The following is an 18,897-nucleotide window of genomic DNA, read 5'->3' on the forward strand; positions in this document are numbered from 1 at the left end:
ACACTGCCCAGTGCTCTGGGGTCTGCCCCACGTTCCCTTGATTTCAAAGCAACTCAGGTGAGCAACCCAACCTGTTTTCAAAGGCTGAGTGCCATTCTCTTAGCTTTCATACACTCGAGGATATACATGCATTAATAACAGGGATTAGCTGTCACTAGCCAGAACCACTTGCTTATAATATTTGAAATATCCTGAAAATATGAAGCCTTTACAATTTTAACATAGATACTCTTGCTCTATTTCATGTTACAGGTAGCTTTTCCAAACGATTTGGGTCAAGTCTTGTGTGTTGAGCTAGAGGTCAGTCATGACAGACACCTGGAACAGCTTCTCTGACGTCTGCCCTGCCGTGTTGTTATTTCCTTATCCCTCCAAAATTACAGATACAGCAGTTCTCAGCATGCAGAAGTGCATCTTACTCTATATGACTGGGTGTTATCTGCTAGTTTTGTTTATATGATGCCACAGGTAAATGAAGAATTTAAAAGAATTTTAAATAAGGCCCATTGTGCACATTGTCTCCATTTAATTTCACAGCTCTTCCAAATATCCCAGAAGTTTGGAAAATAAAAATTTCTGTTGTGCTCTGGCTTTGGCACGTGTCTTTTAACAGATGGAAATTATTGTTATGTAGCCTTAGGTCATATCAGGATCTCTTTTTGTTTCTGTAATGAGGCCCTATTAATACCTAGGACTTTCTGCCACTCAAAGGATTTTAAAACATCAAGAATTCAGCCAGAACTGTAATGCTGATGTGTGCTTTTATGATATAATCTAACTGTAATTACCCAAACCAATATCAACATAACAGTCATTCTTATTCTATAGGAAACTTGGGTATTCTACTGTATTCAAAAAATGCTTACTCTAAAAGACCTTTCTCATTCCCATTGCAGGGTCAGCATTTCACCTTACGTGAAGTATAGTTGCAAATTAGAGAAATTAGAGTAATTATATTGAGCTAGACAGTCTTTGGGCTGGTCTCCATGAAAGTTTTGCTGCAAAATAAGACAGGACAGGACAGCTGTCACTCTGTGCAACCTTACCATGTAGCATCTGAAATATCTGCACTGAGAAGTGGTTTAGAATAGCTATTTTGAAGTGATTTACTGCTAATTTTGTAGACAAAACCCTAAAGCCAGCTTTCTGTTTTTAGGGCTTATGCCTTTCAGAAGCTTTTACATAAAATGACAGCAATGAAAAACTTTATTTACAAAATATTCACAGATTAATACTCCTAGCTTATTCAGCATGTAGGACCTCCAGGGTTACCACTACCCCTGAAAAAGTTAGGTCATGAATGCTTGAAATTTTTTAACTTTTATTTGGATATTAGAAGTTTGGACTGAATATTTAACACTTCTAGGCAAATTATAAGATGACATTTAATTTTACAGTTAAGCTTTTTCTTTCTCCACCTGCAGCATTGGGAACCTCCTGTGATAACTCTCAGCATCTTTGCTGAATCCAATAGGTTTGTTCACTAACTGTGGCTCCCAGCTGCTGCCCAACATATCTGAAAATTTCCACCAAACTCAACATCCTGACCATCATACTTGAAACAGATTAAGACAGAATTAGATTGTCCAGATGCATTACAAAAGAGAAATTTACAACCAATTTACAACGAAAATAGAGTGAAATTAATGTAAATAAGCTTAGTATCTTCCTTCCCCTCCTCCCCTTCTCTCCTCAGAAATACTCAATGACTTGTTGGCAAGATAAACAGCAAATGCCACTGTAACATAATAAGGGCCATGTATCAGAAATGGTAAATATATTGACAGGAGTTGCTTTACTGTTACATGGTATGATTTTTAAAAATATATTTAATTACTACTGACAGAAACTGTGCTAAAAATAGGTTATTGAGTTACATTTTTTTCTACATGACAGATAAATGTAGGAATGTAACATTCTCAAGGAACTGTTTGTACTAGGCACTGTATTTCCTCTCCACCCAACAGAACTTCCAGAAGAATATCATATGAATTTTGCAAGTATATCAAGGAGATAATAGTCACCACAGGCTGTAAAAACTGGAAGATCATAGACATGCAAGTATATGCAGGTGCTACAAGCAAACTACATTTTCTTCCTGCCAAAACGGCCTCTCTAATCTCCAAGCTAGTGAAAAGGTCCTCACAGCTCCAATATTTTCCCTGCAGCCACAACAGTTTTTTACATACATATGCAGCCATTTGATTTTATCCCCCAGAAGGACAAACCCAGCAAGTGAGAGTGTCCATCAACTCCCTTGAAGGTTACACACACTTTATATACATCTTGCAAATTAGTCTACATACTCAGGTTCCCTGTAGTTATTAAAATCCTACCATCACTTCTCAAGAAAGAGAAGGAAGAATGTTGATTTTAGGTATTCAGGCATCATTCTCCCTAAATTGAGTGGCGAGTTAAACCATATGGGGACATTAAATGATTCCAGGTCACTGCTGCACTAGAGCATCCCCACAGAGCTGGTTTAGTTCAGAAATGTTTGGTGCCAGGAGCTGCAACCATTTGCTCATTATCCAAGCAGCTGCTTAGATGTCCCATGTGTGCCTGACACCAAGGCACTCAAGCCAACATGGTTTAATTTATTCAAAATAATGGTGTGGTCATGCCCTGTACACCTAAAAGAATGGCCCTGATTCCATGGGAAATGGCAGCGTTTGGTGGTATGAACGAAAAAAAGCACTTTGTTCCAAACAGTGCCAAAGCAGAGGCAAAGCTGGGCATCTCCAGTTCTGACTCAGCTGTTCCACATCTCCTGGCCTGGCTGGTGGCACTTGGCTTCCCCAGAAAATGTCAAGAACTCACCTCAGAATGCTTAATGCCACATCTTCTAAGGAAATATTCATTTTTTTACACATACCTACAGAAAACTGTTGTCCTCAAGCTTCTGTCATACTCTGGAAGTATTTTTGAGGAAAACTACACAGGTGTTGAAAGAAAGGCAGCAGCAGAGATACTTCCCAAAGAGATGTTCACCTGGAATATCTTCCATCTGAGTTTGTCAGTGCTCAAGCCCTCTAACCAGCCACCTCAGCTTCACAGAAATCTTTTCTGGGAATTACACAACGACCAAGTGCCTGCACCTTACCACAACACTTACTTCTTGCTCTAGAAGTTAAGCTTTCATTAAAAGTTTCTACTCATTATGCCTGCAAGGAAAATTTATCAAAACACAAGCAGAACATAAACCTTCAACCCATATAGAGCTTGAGAAAACAGCTCCGAAATTCTGTTTTTCTTCTTAGCACATCACTGAAATGAAATCACAGCACTTCCTAAAGGCAGCTTCACTGAAAACACCAGATTTTTAATAAATATTAAAGTGTAGTTCTCAAGGGGGTTTTGCCACCCTTCCCAAAGCAACCTACAAGATTTTTGCCTTCAGCCTCACTCTTTTTCCCTTAACAATCTCAAAAGAAAATCTATATTTTTTGCTATCTAAAACATATTTAAAGGCAAGATATTGACAGACTACAATAAATTTTACTGAGCAACAATATGATGATTTATTTAGCAGAGATAAATAAATCTCTGTTTAGGCGTTTATTGACACATTTGCCTAGGCAAAAACTCCTTCCTTCCAAAAAAACTTGAGCTGTAACCAAGAGTTTCAGGAAATTCTGCAAGATGCTGGGTCTGGGCAAGGACCCCCATGGGGCTACAGCTCTTGCCTCAAAAGCCTCTGTGTCACAGACACTGGCACAAAACTGCCTCTTGTCCATGTATTTAACACCAAAATTAAAAGCTGTCAGAATGACTGTTGATGTCCATGGGAATTCATTACCTTCCATGGGATTTGGGAATATGTACCACGAGCTGCACCACACCAAGCACCACCGAAGGAGAAAAGGCTCCACAAAGAACATTTCCAAACAAGATCCAAAGCCAAAGGGCAAAGCTCGTGCTGCTTGTGGCTCATCCCTGCCATGCAGTGCCATCTCAGACCCATGGTTCCCAGCCTCCAGGGAGCAGCAGGCAGGCGTTTCAGTCATGGCACACTGCAGAGGGCATACAAGCCCTGCTTTGTTCCAGGACAAAACCACAGAAGCAGCAAGGCACGGCACTGATTTCACAAATCCACAGTCACTCATGTCACAGCTTCTCCTTACACCGAGCCCAAGGCTGCACAGGGAGCTGTCAGCAGCCACAGTCCCTCTCCCCATCCCAGGAATGCTCTCCCGCCTCCTCCCCTGTTCCCATTCACAGCTCAGGGTGACTCAGCTCAGCTCCCAGGAGGAAAATCATCCCTGCTGCTCACGCACATGAGCTCTCTCTGTCCACAGTGATACACATGCACTTCTGAGAAACCATAAAAAGGAGAGGAAGAGAAATCCATGGGGAATTGTAGGACAGAAATGGACTGGCACACACAACCACAGCTATCCTGCATTAAAATGAAGTTACATCCATGTGGGTTTCCAGGAAAAAAGCTGTTATAGGATCTTCCATTGCACATCATTCAGTGCAGTGAGATATGCTGTGCTTGCACAAAGTGCCCCCAAACTTTTGCAAATTGGTTTTATTCCTTACTCTCATGATAGATATAAAGCTATTAAACTTTTTTCAAACAAAACCCAAATTTATCTTCTATACTGAGCCAAGAGTATTGACATTGTAGGCAACTCTTGCAGATTGGCTTTAAAGTCTCAAATACTTGTGCATTGTCACAAATCTCTCCAATATTTATGGCTTCCAGTCACTCACCTAATAACTATAAAAGTGCCTTCATGGGACTATATGGTTTTAAGGAGTAAAACAAGGGAGAATCCAGTGTATCACCACTTCTCCTACCTTAACTGTATGCCAGAGATTGCCCCTTACTAGCACTTCTCCTGCTTGATACCTGTTCAAGTATGAATGATAGCATCCAGTTGACATACCCCTGGGAAGAATGGAGCTTCCTTCACCACAGAAATTCTGCTTTTGTAAAATGGTTAAAGCTGCTAAGTATCCCTGTGACACACAAGTTTCCAGTTCAAAGGGTAGTTCTCTGCCCCCACAGCACTCATCTCCCATAGTGGTGCTAAAAAGAGGAATTTGGCTCAGCTCTATCTACACACTATGCCAGAAACAAAAAGGAAAAAAAGGAAAAAAAGCCAAACTACTCAGTGGTCTTCCCTCCTTCCACTGTAAATACATTTTCTAATCCAGTGTTCCAAATCACACATTCATGGGCTGGTTGTGTGCAGGGCCTGATAAATCCTGAGTCAGTTCAAAATTAACATGCACTGATAAAAGATCAGTGTATGAAAGTGAAAGGTTTGAACAAGTGGGAACAACTTCATTTTTTTTGTTAGGGCAGTGCTTTGTTGCATATACAGACCTGAACAGCTCTGGAATCAAGGCTGATGCAAAGATGGGAATTGAGCTGAAACATGAGGAAGCTCTTCCCACTGCTACCGGCACTTACACAGCTGCCATCAAAGAATGCCTCTCACCTGAATTTTTTCAAGACACAAAAATAAATTACCACATGAGTCACCATTTCTTGGTTTCTTTCTGAACAAGAGCACACACAAAAATTTTATAAACCACTTTGTGCAATACAATTTCTAGTGTATTGCCAAAGACCTGAGTTACTGAAAAAGCCCACGGGCTCTGGCGATGCTGCATGGTAGGGAAATGTTTGTATTTTGAGCTCTATCAGTTCTACTGACCAAGATATATTGTTGTAACCACTGAACTCATCAGGGGATTGAAGAGTTAATAAAAACATAGGAAACTGCACCATTACATAAAGTACAATCTGTCATTCAGATATTGGAAATGGACGATGAAGATGCCAGTATAAGTGCATGTACTTATATACAGAGAACACTTTAAACAGTTGACCATGATTTATACATGCTGCAGCTGTCACACACACTATTTCTGACATCTAAAGAGCCTATGCATACTTTCAGTGGAAGAAATTTCTAGTTATTTGCCATTTTGTAGAACTGTAAATCACATAAATGCTCATATTATTACCATGTGCTCTGACAGTTTGCATCAACAGAGCATCTTGGAAGAATTACAGTGATGAATTATTGACAGTATCTCATATAGCTGGCAAACATTTATTTGAAATGCTGTGGTACAGAACCTGCCTCTTTCCGGTCTTGAGATTGACCCTAATGTAAACTATAGCATACAACAGATCAAAAAATATATAGCCTGCCTCTCAATTTGTGATCTCATTTTCATCATTCAATGGTTCCCATAAAGATTGTTTATTATTGATGTGAAATGCTGGAACCAAAATATCCTGTAGCTGGAAGCTGGAAGTCTCAGCAACTGAGTCAGAGTGACTCTTCTGGCCTTTTCTCAATATGCTTTATTTCTTCTATTGAATAAACAAACAGTCCCATTCTGTAATGACAACATGAGCCAGGATTTTTCCACATTGTTTTGACAGATGTTGTCACGGACTGATTACAAAAACCTGTACACCTAGATACTGACTGCTGAGATATTCCATAATATAACTGAACTACATGCAGAATAAACTACTGTCATAGGAAGCTGTGCTAATGAAAAGCCTCTGACTATGGAAATTAAATAATTTTTCCAACTGCAGCAAACCTATTTTTAAGGGTACTGGAGATAAGAATATGTTATTTGGTACATTGGGCACAGGATAGGGCACAGAATACAATGATGGATTGATTACCAAAATGCCTTAGTGCTTGGTTCAGGCAATCTTGCAGGGAAAGATCAGGTCCTTTTCCAAAAGTCTCAATACTCCAAAGCCCTCAGCCAGAACAGCCAGACCAACCCTGACTGCTACTTGGCTACTTACAGTCAGAATTTTGTCTATTAATTATATTTTTGTGCTCTGTTTTCACAGGTAGGTGGAAGATGCATCAAAGCTGGTGGGGCTGAATTATAAACAATTATTTTAAAGGAGTTTCTGGGGTTTGTGTTGCAGGAGGGTTGGGAGAGGATGCTATTTCCCTGACCACACCCCATGCATTATAAAAATAAAAAAAAGTAGACTGAATCCCCACTACAATCACACACGGAGCTGTGAAAGAGACTTATTTCCTATTATCAGGTGTTAATGTGCCCTTAGTAACTGTTAAAAGGAAACCCAGACACTACACCATCATGGGTTGTCCTTTTGAATGCCACTTTTCAGGTCTGTAGCCCCCACCGGCCCTGACATTTACTTGTTAAATAGGAGATCACAAAGTGAGTACCGAGAGGACAATATTTTTTTGAAGCTCAGGGAGAAGGAGGGAACATCGCAGTGAAGGTATTTGGACAAGCCAGACAGTTTTTTCAAACCTGACCAACTAAAAATTCTGGAAATTAAAAACCCATAGCTCAGTAGGACTGACCAAAGCGATATTACATCATTTTGTCCATGCAGAATGAGACACTACACAATTCCTCTGTACAAGTGTATTTCCTCAGTATTTCTCTGGATTCCACAGAAACAGACCTGCATGTATGTGTGCATACACAGAGAGGAAGGTTGAAAAGAGATAAAAGCATATCAACACTACACTGCACATTTGCAACAACTGAATCCTTGTGTGGTTGGTTGGAGGAAAATCCTAACTAGATATGAGCCAAAAACTCCAAAAATGTTCAGTGATCAGAAGTTTTCACTACTCTCTCTAATAAAATACTTCCTTTGGTTAAAAAAGAAAAAGAGATTTTTTTTTTTAATTAGCTGTGGAAATGTACCATTTCATGGCTTTTCTTCTGTAGTTTGTCTTCAGGTGTGTTAAACAAGCCCAAACCTGAGAATTTTGCATTTTTTATTTAGAAATAACTTTAAATGAAACCTGCAACTGAAAAATAAAGGCTTAATTCTTTACCAGTGTGAAGAAAACTTAAAATATATTCAAGCAATATAGTGCAGTTAGCATCCAGAAGGTGTTTAGGTGGGATTTAGAATGCCTCAGACTTTCCAAGAACACAGGCCTAAGTGACAGGCTTTACTGAGTATCAAGGACAAGACCAAAGCCCATTTATAATTTTATAATTGCCAAATTTTCCAATGATTTTCATTAGTATTAGACTGATTTGATAGGAATCTCACAAAAGTGAAAGCAGTCTTCTCTGTTATAATTTTTTTTTCTTAAAACCTTAGCTTTCTTCGTACTAAATACATATAAAGAGCATTTATTTGATAAACACAGCACCACCAATTTGAAAGCAGTCCCTGCCTAGGAAGGATTATGGACTGTCTATCATCCCTCTGTGCCCTAAGTAGGGTCAATAAGTCATTCATGCCATGCAAAGTATTATGTAAGAAATTACAAAGGGGCCCTATTTAGATGACCTCCTTTTTTTGTTTCATATTCTAATTGCCCAGCTAAAAAGAACACGTTGTCCCAGTGGAAACTTTAGGAACAGCACTGGGCAAGACGTGCATACAGGAGCACTTTACACGTGCACTCTGACCTCTCTTGACACTGCAGGTCCTTTTCCAATTTCCAAAAGTTTCCAGGAGGAAGCAAAGGGAGTCAGCCCTGTCTATGTGATGTCTCAGTGACATTTCACTGAGATGATAGTTCACTGGGATTTGCACATCTGAAACTCCCTCCAGGGAGGCTTATGAAAGCTTCAGCCTAACCTACTTTCAGCACTCCATGGAGTAATTCTTTTCCAAGAGCCAGCAGCCACTGATGGCAGCAGGAAGATGCAAAGGAGTGCAAAGGGACCTCAGCCCTGTAGGATCCAGTGAGCCACTCATAAAAATGAAACATCCCCCATTAAGTTATTGAAAATTGAGGTCTTATTTAAGGAAAAAGGCAGATTTGGGGGGGATGGTATTATTGAAAACCGAAAAACAAATATGCCTTCAGATGAGAGTCAAGCAAAAGCTTTATTAAAATTTTTTTTTTAAAAATTGTAAATTTGAAAAAAACACATTCACCCTCCAATATCTTTGAAATCAGTTATGCTTCCAGCTAAAAAAAAGGTGTCATTGTGAGAGATACGTGATGACACTCATAATATTTCTAGCCATAGGATGCATTGGATGAGTGGAAAACCAGAGTCAGGCTGTCTGGTTTGCTCTGCTACCTGAATTCCAGACCTGAAGCAGCTGTAGCAGAGGAGAGGGCTCTCCCAACATATTCATGGACCCCACACTGAACTTTTTAATGATGCCCCCACATACAGCACAAGTTGTGGGTATTTTCACCTCTCTCATTTTTTCCCTTATTTCATGCCACAGAGTCACAAGGACTATCTAACCTATTAGTTTCTAAAGGCATCCTCTTTTCATGCCTCCTGAATCCAATTTAAACTTCAAACTTTGACTGAAGGGGGATGATACCTAGTACCCCACTCAAGGAAATGAAGACTGTTAAATCCATCAGCAAGTGATTAATTTTTCAGATTAAATGAGGACCACTAGGAAATAGTGGAATAAAACAGATCCCCAAAAACCAAAACAGGTAGGCATCACCTTTAATTTAATACATTCATTTGCACTGTTCTGGTCACCTTCAGTGATTATTACTTCCTGTATGCAAGAAGAGCAATGTAAACCAAAACCAGTGGGTGAAAGCAAGATGCCAAGGAATCAAAGTAAAAAAAAAGCAGGAGAATTTCATCTCTAGTGATAGATGATGCAGCACTACTGATTGTACCACTTCCCCAGTGGGTTATGTACAAATGAGGAGTGGCAAAGGTGAGGTATCCTTGTAGCAGATACACACAAGTACATCTCCCAAAGTTTGGCTGTGTGAGTGCTGATTCCAAGCTAGCCTTGCTACCCTCAGACCCTTCAACCCCTTCACATAATGCAGCACAATTTCTTTTACACAGTGAGCTGGGTTGCACCTCTCCTTCTCCCTCCCACACCTGCCAGACTATGTGAGAGGAATACTCCCCTCAAATTCCCTTCCATTAAGCTTTAGCTAATAGAGCTGACCATGGGGCTACTGGAAAGCAAAAAGTGCTGCTGCCACAATAACTGCAATCTAGTTGTTCCAAATGAGATATTTGTAACTCTTGAAGGCTGTCAATGATTCTAGAAAATAATTCTAGAACAAGTTTTGCTTAGTTTAATCTACACTGTTGATGACTCTTCCAGTAAAATTTTCTGTTCTTTATACATAGAGCTCTACAGATTTATTTCACATCTGTATTATGTTATTAATATAAATTTGTCATTTGAAATTATTTTAGGCATAATGTTTACAGAATTATTTCAGTAAGAAAGCTTATTGCAGAGATTCCAGTTTTGTCTGCTGAAACCACTTGGTCTAATCATTTATGGGAGTAAATAAATGTTATGAGACTTCATGGAGAAACTATTATCCAAATTACTGAACAACAACAGAAAAGCCTTTATTATGTTCCAGGAATGCATTTCTGGCAGAGAAAATAACATTTGTATACAATGTCTTTTTATAGATTAGACAGGAGAAAAATGCCTGCATTGATGTACTGCAAACTGCATGGATTTTCTTCTTTCCTGAAGAATTACAAGTGACATCAGTTTTCAAAATGTCTGAAGAGAAGAGAACACACTTTGTCAAAGGAATTCCAGCTTTTTTTATTCTGTTAAATTGTGTACTAAGACAAACTTTCCCATTGTTTATTGTTTGCCAGGTCATGGCTCTGGGGTAAAGAAAAAGTGCTTCAAGCTCTCAAATATTCCTCCTGAATAATTATTTTATTGTTTTCTCTTGAGCAAAGCAGCAAAATGACCTAACTGAGATCTGTAACACCATTTGCCAGGGGCTTGAAGCCTTTGCCTCCTGTGCATAAAATAAAAATGTGAGGTCTCAGCAGACTGTTCTCAGGATAGTTATCCCTGGATCATGTTGGTTCAAGCAATTCTCTTCAATGGTCAAATATGTTGTAAAAAAAACTAAGCATTAATCACAGGGGTTCTGCCAAGGAAAACAGCTTCTAAGATTTTCCCCAGGGAGGTAAGCAAAATGCATAGTGTAGAGAAGAAAAAGAAAAGATCCAAGGTGTTGGGATTTTATAGTAAATCTCTAGAGAATTCTACTTGTTCTTCCTTTCATCACTCTATAACTGGCAGAGTTTTGGACCACACTGCTGAAGCTCTCTGATCCATCAAACAAATCTTTGCTTTGAAATAAACCTGAACTTCTTTCCAGGTTTGTGGATTCTGTCAAAATACTGGTGCTGGAAGCAGCAGGAGCAGCAGCCAGGCTGGGATGGATGAAACCCCCTGGGGAGTAGGACATTAACCAAGCACCTGCAGTACCACCATGGGAGTTCTTGTGTGTCCAGCACCTGCAGCATGAAGCTGCGTCCTCTCTGCTATTAACAAAGCCCAAATGAAGCTGCACCTAAATTCTGATTTCTTAAATCACATTGAAGAACAAGTTAGTCTCTAAAGCCATCTCAATATGTCACTCAAGCATATTCTTGGATGACACCGACTGTCACAGCTGCACTGAGGCTCAGCTAATAAGTTCAACAAATCCCGTATCAGGATCCATTCCAATGATAAAAAATAAAAGTATTTACTCATGTTTGCTCTGCTCTCTACCTCTTTTCTTTTCCCTTGTGTATGAAGGAAATAGCTTTGTAGAGCAAAAATTCCCTCCAATTAAGTGTGCTGGCATAGAGATCAGCCTGCTGCCTTGCAGTAAATCAACAGCTTTACCATTAGAGAAAAGGGAAAATGTCTTTGATCATAGCACAACCTGTGTGGAACTCTTAGTGATCAATGAAAGAAGTACCTCATTACTGATCCTCCATCTAGAAGGAGAAGTTATCTCAGAAGATAAGACAGAAGGCAATCTCAAAAAGCCAATACAAACTTTAGAGTAGAGAAATTGGGTTCTGAAGAAATTGTAGTGCATGGCTCATGTTGCTAGCAAAGACCTTGCTAGAAGTACCCGTATCTTGATTCAAACACAATCTTTGTGTTGCACAACAAAGCCATGACATTCGCCAGAAAAGCCTCTGTCCTCCACAGTCTATCTCCTTTAAATGAACAAAGAATCCATTTAAAGATATTTAGTTTCAAAATTATTCAGTTTTGGCACTTCACCACAGCCTCCTGAGGGGACCAGCAGCAGTACAGGGGCCTTGCTTTCTGCCCTCATAGAGCTCCCTTGTTGAGAGGCAGTCCATAAAGTATCCTTTCAGCTTTACTGTCAATAGTGATAGCCCACATTTGTGCCCTGCTCCTCAGGCCAGGCAGTCACAAAGCCCTCCACCAGACCTCCTTTCACAGAAGAGCTGTAAATGCACATCCCACCCATGCACACACACCCCCCCAGCACATCCCCTTTTACCTGCACAGCCCAGGTGATCCCTCAGACCTCCCAGCAGAGTAATTACCCAGCTCAGCTGGATTTAGATTGCAAAAGAAAGCAGGATTACATTATTCTCTGCAGGATTTTGTAAACTATGAAATTTTGTACTCAAATATTCCTTTTAACATGTATCCTTGTGATACAAGACTGGATAACAATTCATGCATTTATGTTAAATAATTCAGGCCAAGTATATGTTGCAATATTGAAAGTAAATTTTTAGCAACACAAATAGCAAGAAAGAAAAAAAATCATCCCTGTATTTCTCCACAGGAGAATCAGGGAGGTATAAAGTATTTATTTTAAATTACCTGCACTAACAAGCATAGCAATAGTTGTTTCTTGTACCTCGTGATGTCAGAGAGTATTGCCAAAGGTAAAACTGTTGCTCTGGATGTGAGCATGGTTCCAAGAATGCACTTTCACCCCCATATAATTTTCTGCAGTGGGTCAGTTTCCTTTTTGAGCTGTACACAGCTTTTCTAGACTGAAAAAAGAGGAATACTAGGTAGAAGCACTGTTTGGATTGTGTCTCTGCATACATCCTCTATCGTCTCAGAGGGGTGGAAAGAGTAGGAACTACACAGCTACTGTTATTTTCTCTGGAAGGGTGATTTGGAAAAAATAAATAATTGGCTTTTCCTTTAGGACCAGTCACAAAACTGAGCCAATGTGGGTGAGAGGCTGGAAAACAGAAGTAAATTACTTTTCTTCCAACAAATGGAAGAAATAAAGGCAATTCCTTCCTTGGAGCAATCACATTTATAAAAATTGGTGTCTAGAGACAGTCTGGCCCTAGAGGAACAGAGATCACAGTAATGAGGCCAGCTGCCTTTCCAGGCAAAGTTCTCCTGGGTTGATGTGACAAAGACAACATTCACATGGGCTACCAAAGAAGAAATCATACAAAATTTAATCTGAATTCCTGAGTCGTGGTTCTTGCCACAGAAGACAGCAAGGGGACAGCTCCTTGACTTTGGACAAGAAAATAACTTTGGTCCTGCAGGCAGGGTATATGTCTGGAACAATAATTTCATTAAGGCCAAGGATCCACTTTGGAACCACAGCTACCTGCACTGATCATCAAGGCCTTAAAATCTCGTTTAACTGTGATGTCCTCATTTATCAACTCTAGTTACCACAACAAGATTAAGGTTTTGGACTACTGCCCTGAACTTCTCAATTTTGGAAAACTAAAACTTCACCATGTTCATGATGATTTTATTGCTCAGGTGAGAGGCTGGAGAGCTGCCTGTTGTGTCACCATGCAATGGTGTCAGCAGCTCTAAGGTTAATGTCAGTTTATCCACAGGCTCTAGACAGACAGTGTGAGGCTTGGAGTTATCTCTGAAGATTGTAAAGAGAGAGATTCACCACGGTGGTGAAGTTCTGCAGAGAGGGCTGCCTCAGCTCTTACAAGCTCCCAGATTTGAAGGACAACCTGAATCAGTACAGCCAGTCCCATATCTTGGGTAATTCAAGGATAGCTGAAAGTTTATGCCTCATCACTTCATTTTGCTTTGAGTAGTCAATGACTGTTGATCATTTCAGTTATCCTCATGCCATAAAACTGGAGCACAAGGAAAAAGGAAGTTTACAAAAGAACTGGCTCCACAAATACTTACAGGTGCTCACAGAGCCCTGCCAGCAAGACATCTCCTGCAGTACACTCAGATTTGTCCTGCTTCCCTTCTATTATTTCCTACTGGAAATCATTCCTAGGAAAATTATACTCAGCATGATACACACATCTGGTATACATTACTCTTTCATTTAGGTTTTCCACTGGCTGTGTGAAAGGGTGTAACTATTTATATTACTTTAGTATTTCTTCTCTTCCTCCATTCATTTATTACACAACTTCTGTTTGGTAATAATTATCTGTCCTCACAACTTGTCCCCAGTTTTTCTATGTGGGATCCTTGGAAAATACTAACCAAATCAATGACTAAAAAAAAAAAAAAAAAACAAAATAGAGACATTATTTTTTTTAAAACCTGCAAACCACAAAATTCCAGAACTGCTTCCCAGCAGGTTTTATTTTGTAGTAGCAAACATGCCCAAAGAGCAGGAGCAATCTATGGTGTGGCTTTATGGTACCACCAGCAAGGGACATAAAATGTTCTTCAGTTGTACTTTTCACATAAATTATCAGTTGGAGAAGAATAAGGTGAGAATTGGTCACGTCACTGAGGAGCAAAGTTTACTGTTTGATGAAGGTAAAAAACATGAGAGCTGTTCTATCTGCTTTTAGAAATCTGTCTATAAAGACAGTGAAGGAGATGCACTTGCCTTCAGTTTACAGGTCAGAAGATTATGAGCAAACTGTCACACATCACTTCAGTGTAAATGATAAATTCTATTTGTAATCAACATCAGCGATTTTCACTTTTAATCTGGAAAGCAACCACTATCTTTTTGGCTTTTTAAAAGGTATTTTGTTCCAAGATGTTCTGGTGTGTGGCAAATCCCTATAAAGACCATTAGACCATTGTCCACTGAGAGGCCAAATGCTGGCATTCAAATCCCATTACACTACTGCCTCACATGTGAGGCAAACACACTCCTCCCACAGTCTATTGCAAACAGCTTATTTCTGTCCCTGTGCCAGGAGGACCGTGGAGCTCAGGACCAGCTCCAGTGACAATGGTGGAGGAAGAGCAGTGGTAAACATTGGTCATGCAGCTCCTGTCACAGAAACCAGTGCCAAACCTCAAAGCTAACAGGGCTGGCACAGGGGAACACCTCCCTTAGGCCAATACTTTCCTTTGTACTTTACCATACATGAGGCATTATCAAGGATTAAGATGCAGCACAGTGTGAAAAGCAGAGGCCTCCATCCTTACAACTATTGGAGAATAACATGCACTCAGAAAAAAATCCCCTTTCTGCCAAGGTAGGAGAAATTTTGCTACTAGCTAGGCTTCAGGTTGGGTCAAACTTTCATCTTTATCCACTAATTAGCTTGATATCCCTCCACTGCTGTATCATTTCCCTTAAATATAAGGCCAGGCTCTGTCCTCCTGAATTCCCCAGAGCACCAGAAAAATCTTACGTGAAGGAATAGTAAATCCTACCTAAAATTAATAGCTGTTTTAATATAGAACCAAAGGGCAATTCACTGCTCAGGAAACCAGTGGTACACCCATTCCCCAGTCCTATGGGCAGAATAACTAGTGCAGGTTCCATGTGAGGCTTTAAATAAAGGAGGGTATATATTCAGATACCCAAAAATTTCAGAGTTTGACCTGCCAAAGGCATGAAGTAGTAGTGACTTTTACTGTAGCAGAATCACTGAGTAATACCACCCAGGGGAAAACTCCAGGCAAGTTCTCATCTGCTTGCCATTATAAATTATGTCGACCCTTCAGTTGGACTTATGTAATTTTCCCTGTGGAGACACACTGAAGTTGTACAACTTTTCAGCAAGTCATTCTGGGGAAAAGCCCGATAGAAACCTGCCTGTGTTTTGGCAGAATTTAAGGGCCAATATCCAAGGAAATAATCCAGAAAGCCAGCTTTCCAAAGGATATTTAGCCTTGGGGACATCTAAAAAAATTTTAACTGTTCCCAAAGTGTTTCATCCACACCTGTGCTGAAGTGCAGGGCAGTTTGGAAGGTTTCTCACACAGCTCCACCTAAGCTCCCCAGGCTCCCGAGCCCAGGCAGCAGTGCCTGCAGGCCAGTGAGCTCCCCAAAGAGACACTCGATCCCTGATTAATTGTGCAGCAAAGGAGGCTGTAATTTGCAAACATCCAAACCCCAGCCCACTGCTGGTACAATGAGATCAAGAGGGAAATACAGAGGGCTAATGCATCCTCTGCACCTGTTTGTTTGACCACTTTCTGAGAACTTCTCTCACTTTCTCTAAGGTAACTGATGTATCACATGAACCACTGGGCATAGGGGATACATCCATCATTGCACATATGCATAAAGGAAAACTAAATTATATGAAAAATGTTATTATGCAGGAGGACCTACATTTGTCTTTTGATTTATACTGAGTCAAGCCTGTTTAAGACAGAGGCTTAGTTTGAAAAAGGTTGTGTTAGCCCTGAGATTCCATTCGAAAAAGAAAACCATGAGCTGAATTTTCAGTGAGTCTACCTTTACTCATCAGCTCCTTCATTTTGCAACTTTAAAAAGGGGTTATTTGGTTTTTTGTAGTAATAAATTACTTCTGTTGCACTGTTTGTCTATAGATGTTAAAACTAATAAAAAAATATGTCTTACTATCAGTCAATTTTTTGCACACTCCTGGTACCCTTACTGCTGTGGGGCTTGAACCCAACCTTTAATGCTGCTATAGGCCAGGTGCTGCTATAACTTATTTAATGCATACTGTGTATTTCATAAACACACAGACATGTTTATTTCCATCATACCTATTACTATTAACATTGACCCTAATTTTGCAGCAGTGACTGGGGATCAGTTGGACTTACCCAAACAAAGTAGTTTCACTCTATTCAGCAGGTTGCCCTCTGTAGTGATTGGCAATCAATAAGGGTATTTCAAAAAGAAAACCAACCCCTCAACTCCGAGATTTTTCCTTTTTTCTTCTCTCGAATATTTTGGGATTAACTGCATTACAGTTATTTTCAAAGTGTATGTGTATTTGTCTTTATGTTTCATGATAAATGTCTTTATAACTGAATTGACATTTATTTTGACAATAAGCTAATTTCTTATGAGCCTATCTTTGGCACGTGCTCTGTGCTACTTTCACATTAACAATTAACAAGGCACATTTAACTGAACCCCTACTGCTGCAATGTGATCTGTCACTAGAAACTTTGCAGGAGTCTTTACTCACAATTAGCTAAAGTGAAGTCAAAATGGACTTATTGAGTAGGATATGTTAGAAGAGAAATCAATCAGGAATTGCAAATTATTTCGTGTGAATTTTGTGTGGTGAGGTACAATTCAGGTAGAAACCAATATTTGTTAGTTTTGGAAAACATTTTTTTCCTATTTCATTTGTTAGCTCCTGATTCAATTAAGAAAAACCTGAGATAACATAGTGAACACTTTTGATTCACCTGATTTCAGTTATTTGTTTTGTACCAAAACATTAAATACAGTACTCTCCAATAAAATATTGCATAGAAGAAAACCTCTCTGAACAGCCTATAAAAATTTTGTTTCCATTTCTAAAATCAGTACAATGATCTACTGAACAGATTAAGATTAGGTTTTACAAAGGCATAGTAGAGGCAGAAAAATTGGAAATCTCACTTCTAGGCAGATGCAGACATGAGCATAAAATGTCTGCAAAGCACCAACATTCAAATACAGATGTGAATTAAAACGTCTGTAAGGTTTCTGCATCTATAGGACACATTCTCCACAGCGGCTGCACACAGCAACTTCCTGGGCAAAGTCTTTCACCTATTTACATGGTCTGTTCTATCAGCCAAGCTTTTTCCCAAAACATGAGGTTAAATCAAAAGTGTTAATGGCATCTTTCAGTGCTACTAGCTGTAAACCTCTTTTATAATAACATTTAAAGCATTAAACAAAAAAATCTGTCCTTACTTACAAGGCAAAGCAGAAAAGGAAGGTCATTCATTACACCCCATTCACTATTTTCTGTTTCATTCTGTAAATATTATAGTGCTACTGAGAAAAAATATAATGTCTGCGGTTCTCAGATCTTCCTTCAGAGTTTCAATCACTTGCTTCCCAAGAAGGGGTTTAACAAATACCACACTGTTCTGTCAATATTTGTATGCAGCACCACATAGGGCAAGCTGCCAAACTTGCATGGTTTAAAGAGCCAAGGGTGGAAAACTGACACCCTAACAAACACACTCCCGGCTTTGTCTCTTTTAAGGTGGTGGTAAAAGTGTCATCTTTGCCTCTGACTGCAGTTTTGGAAGGCTGCTTTGTTTGCTCGCTCTACTTTTGCAGAAATGCAGTATTTAATAATCGCTGTTCACTAAACTTCAGGGATTTGTTTCGTGCTCAAACATTTCTTATGCAATTATAAGCCTTTTGCTCTCCACCAGCTGCACTTTAAATGTATTTTAATTGGATGGAATTTAGAAGGAATCCATTTGGCAGTCATTTACATTTGAAGCACGCCCCTAGCAGCCGAAAGAGACCCCAGAAGCAGCTCGATTACTTCATCAAAAGAAACTGCTTGAATACCCTCAACTCCTACATAACTACAGTGAACTCTATTCTATAGGTGTGGTGATGTAATTAACAAATCTCTGATATGTTTTTGCTTATACTGGGACTAGAATGGATTATCAGCTGATGTATTTAGGGAGTGGTCTCAGGTTTACAGCACTCAGCACTAGTTCTCAAACATCCTTGTGTTTCCAGAGGGGCCTTTCTTGTGCTGTTTCTCTATCTGATGTAGCAGCACTGTGGCCCTAACACTGGTATTATTGTTTCTATACTCGCAGCACAGCAAGAATGTCACCAGCTGGAATTTTGTGTATAATATTATTTTAAAAGCTTCTAATGTGCTAGTTATTCATGGATCAAAGTATAAACTAAGTTTAGGACATTACATTAGGAATGGCTCAGTTTTCCATTTCTCTTTATTTTTGGGCTCCTAATGTGTATTGCAAGCCAACTTTGCAGACCTTGATTTAATGCAGTACATTCACCCCGG

The 18,897-nt window shown here is 39.6% G+C and overlaps 1 protein-coding gene across 5 annotated transcripts in view; it reads right to left on the reverse strand.

Moving 5' to 3' along the window:
* NCKAP5 (NCK associated protein 5) overlaps positions 1-17,951 on the reverse strand; it is a 376,424-nt gene extending 358,473 nt beyond the window's left edge. For all 5 annotated transcript variants that reach the window (XM_088168358.1, XM_088168359.1, XM_088168357.1 and 2 more), the window contains exon 1: positions 17,812-17,951. The gene's annotated coding sequence lies outside the window, so the exon portion shown is untranslated. The remainder of the gene's footprint in view (positions 1-17,811) is intronic.
* Positions 17,952-18,897: the final 946 nt, after the last annotated feature.

Source organism: Sturnus vulgaris, chromosome 7 (genome assembly GCF_052056855.1).
Source record: "Sturnus vulgaris isolate bStuVul1 chromosome 7, bStuVul1.hap1, whole genome shotgun sequence".
NCBI lineage: Eukaryota > Metazoa > Chordata > Aves > Passeriformes > Sturnidae > Sturnus > Sturnus vulgaris.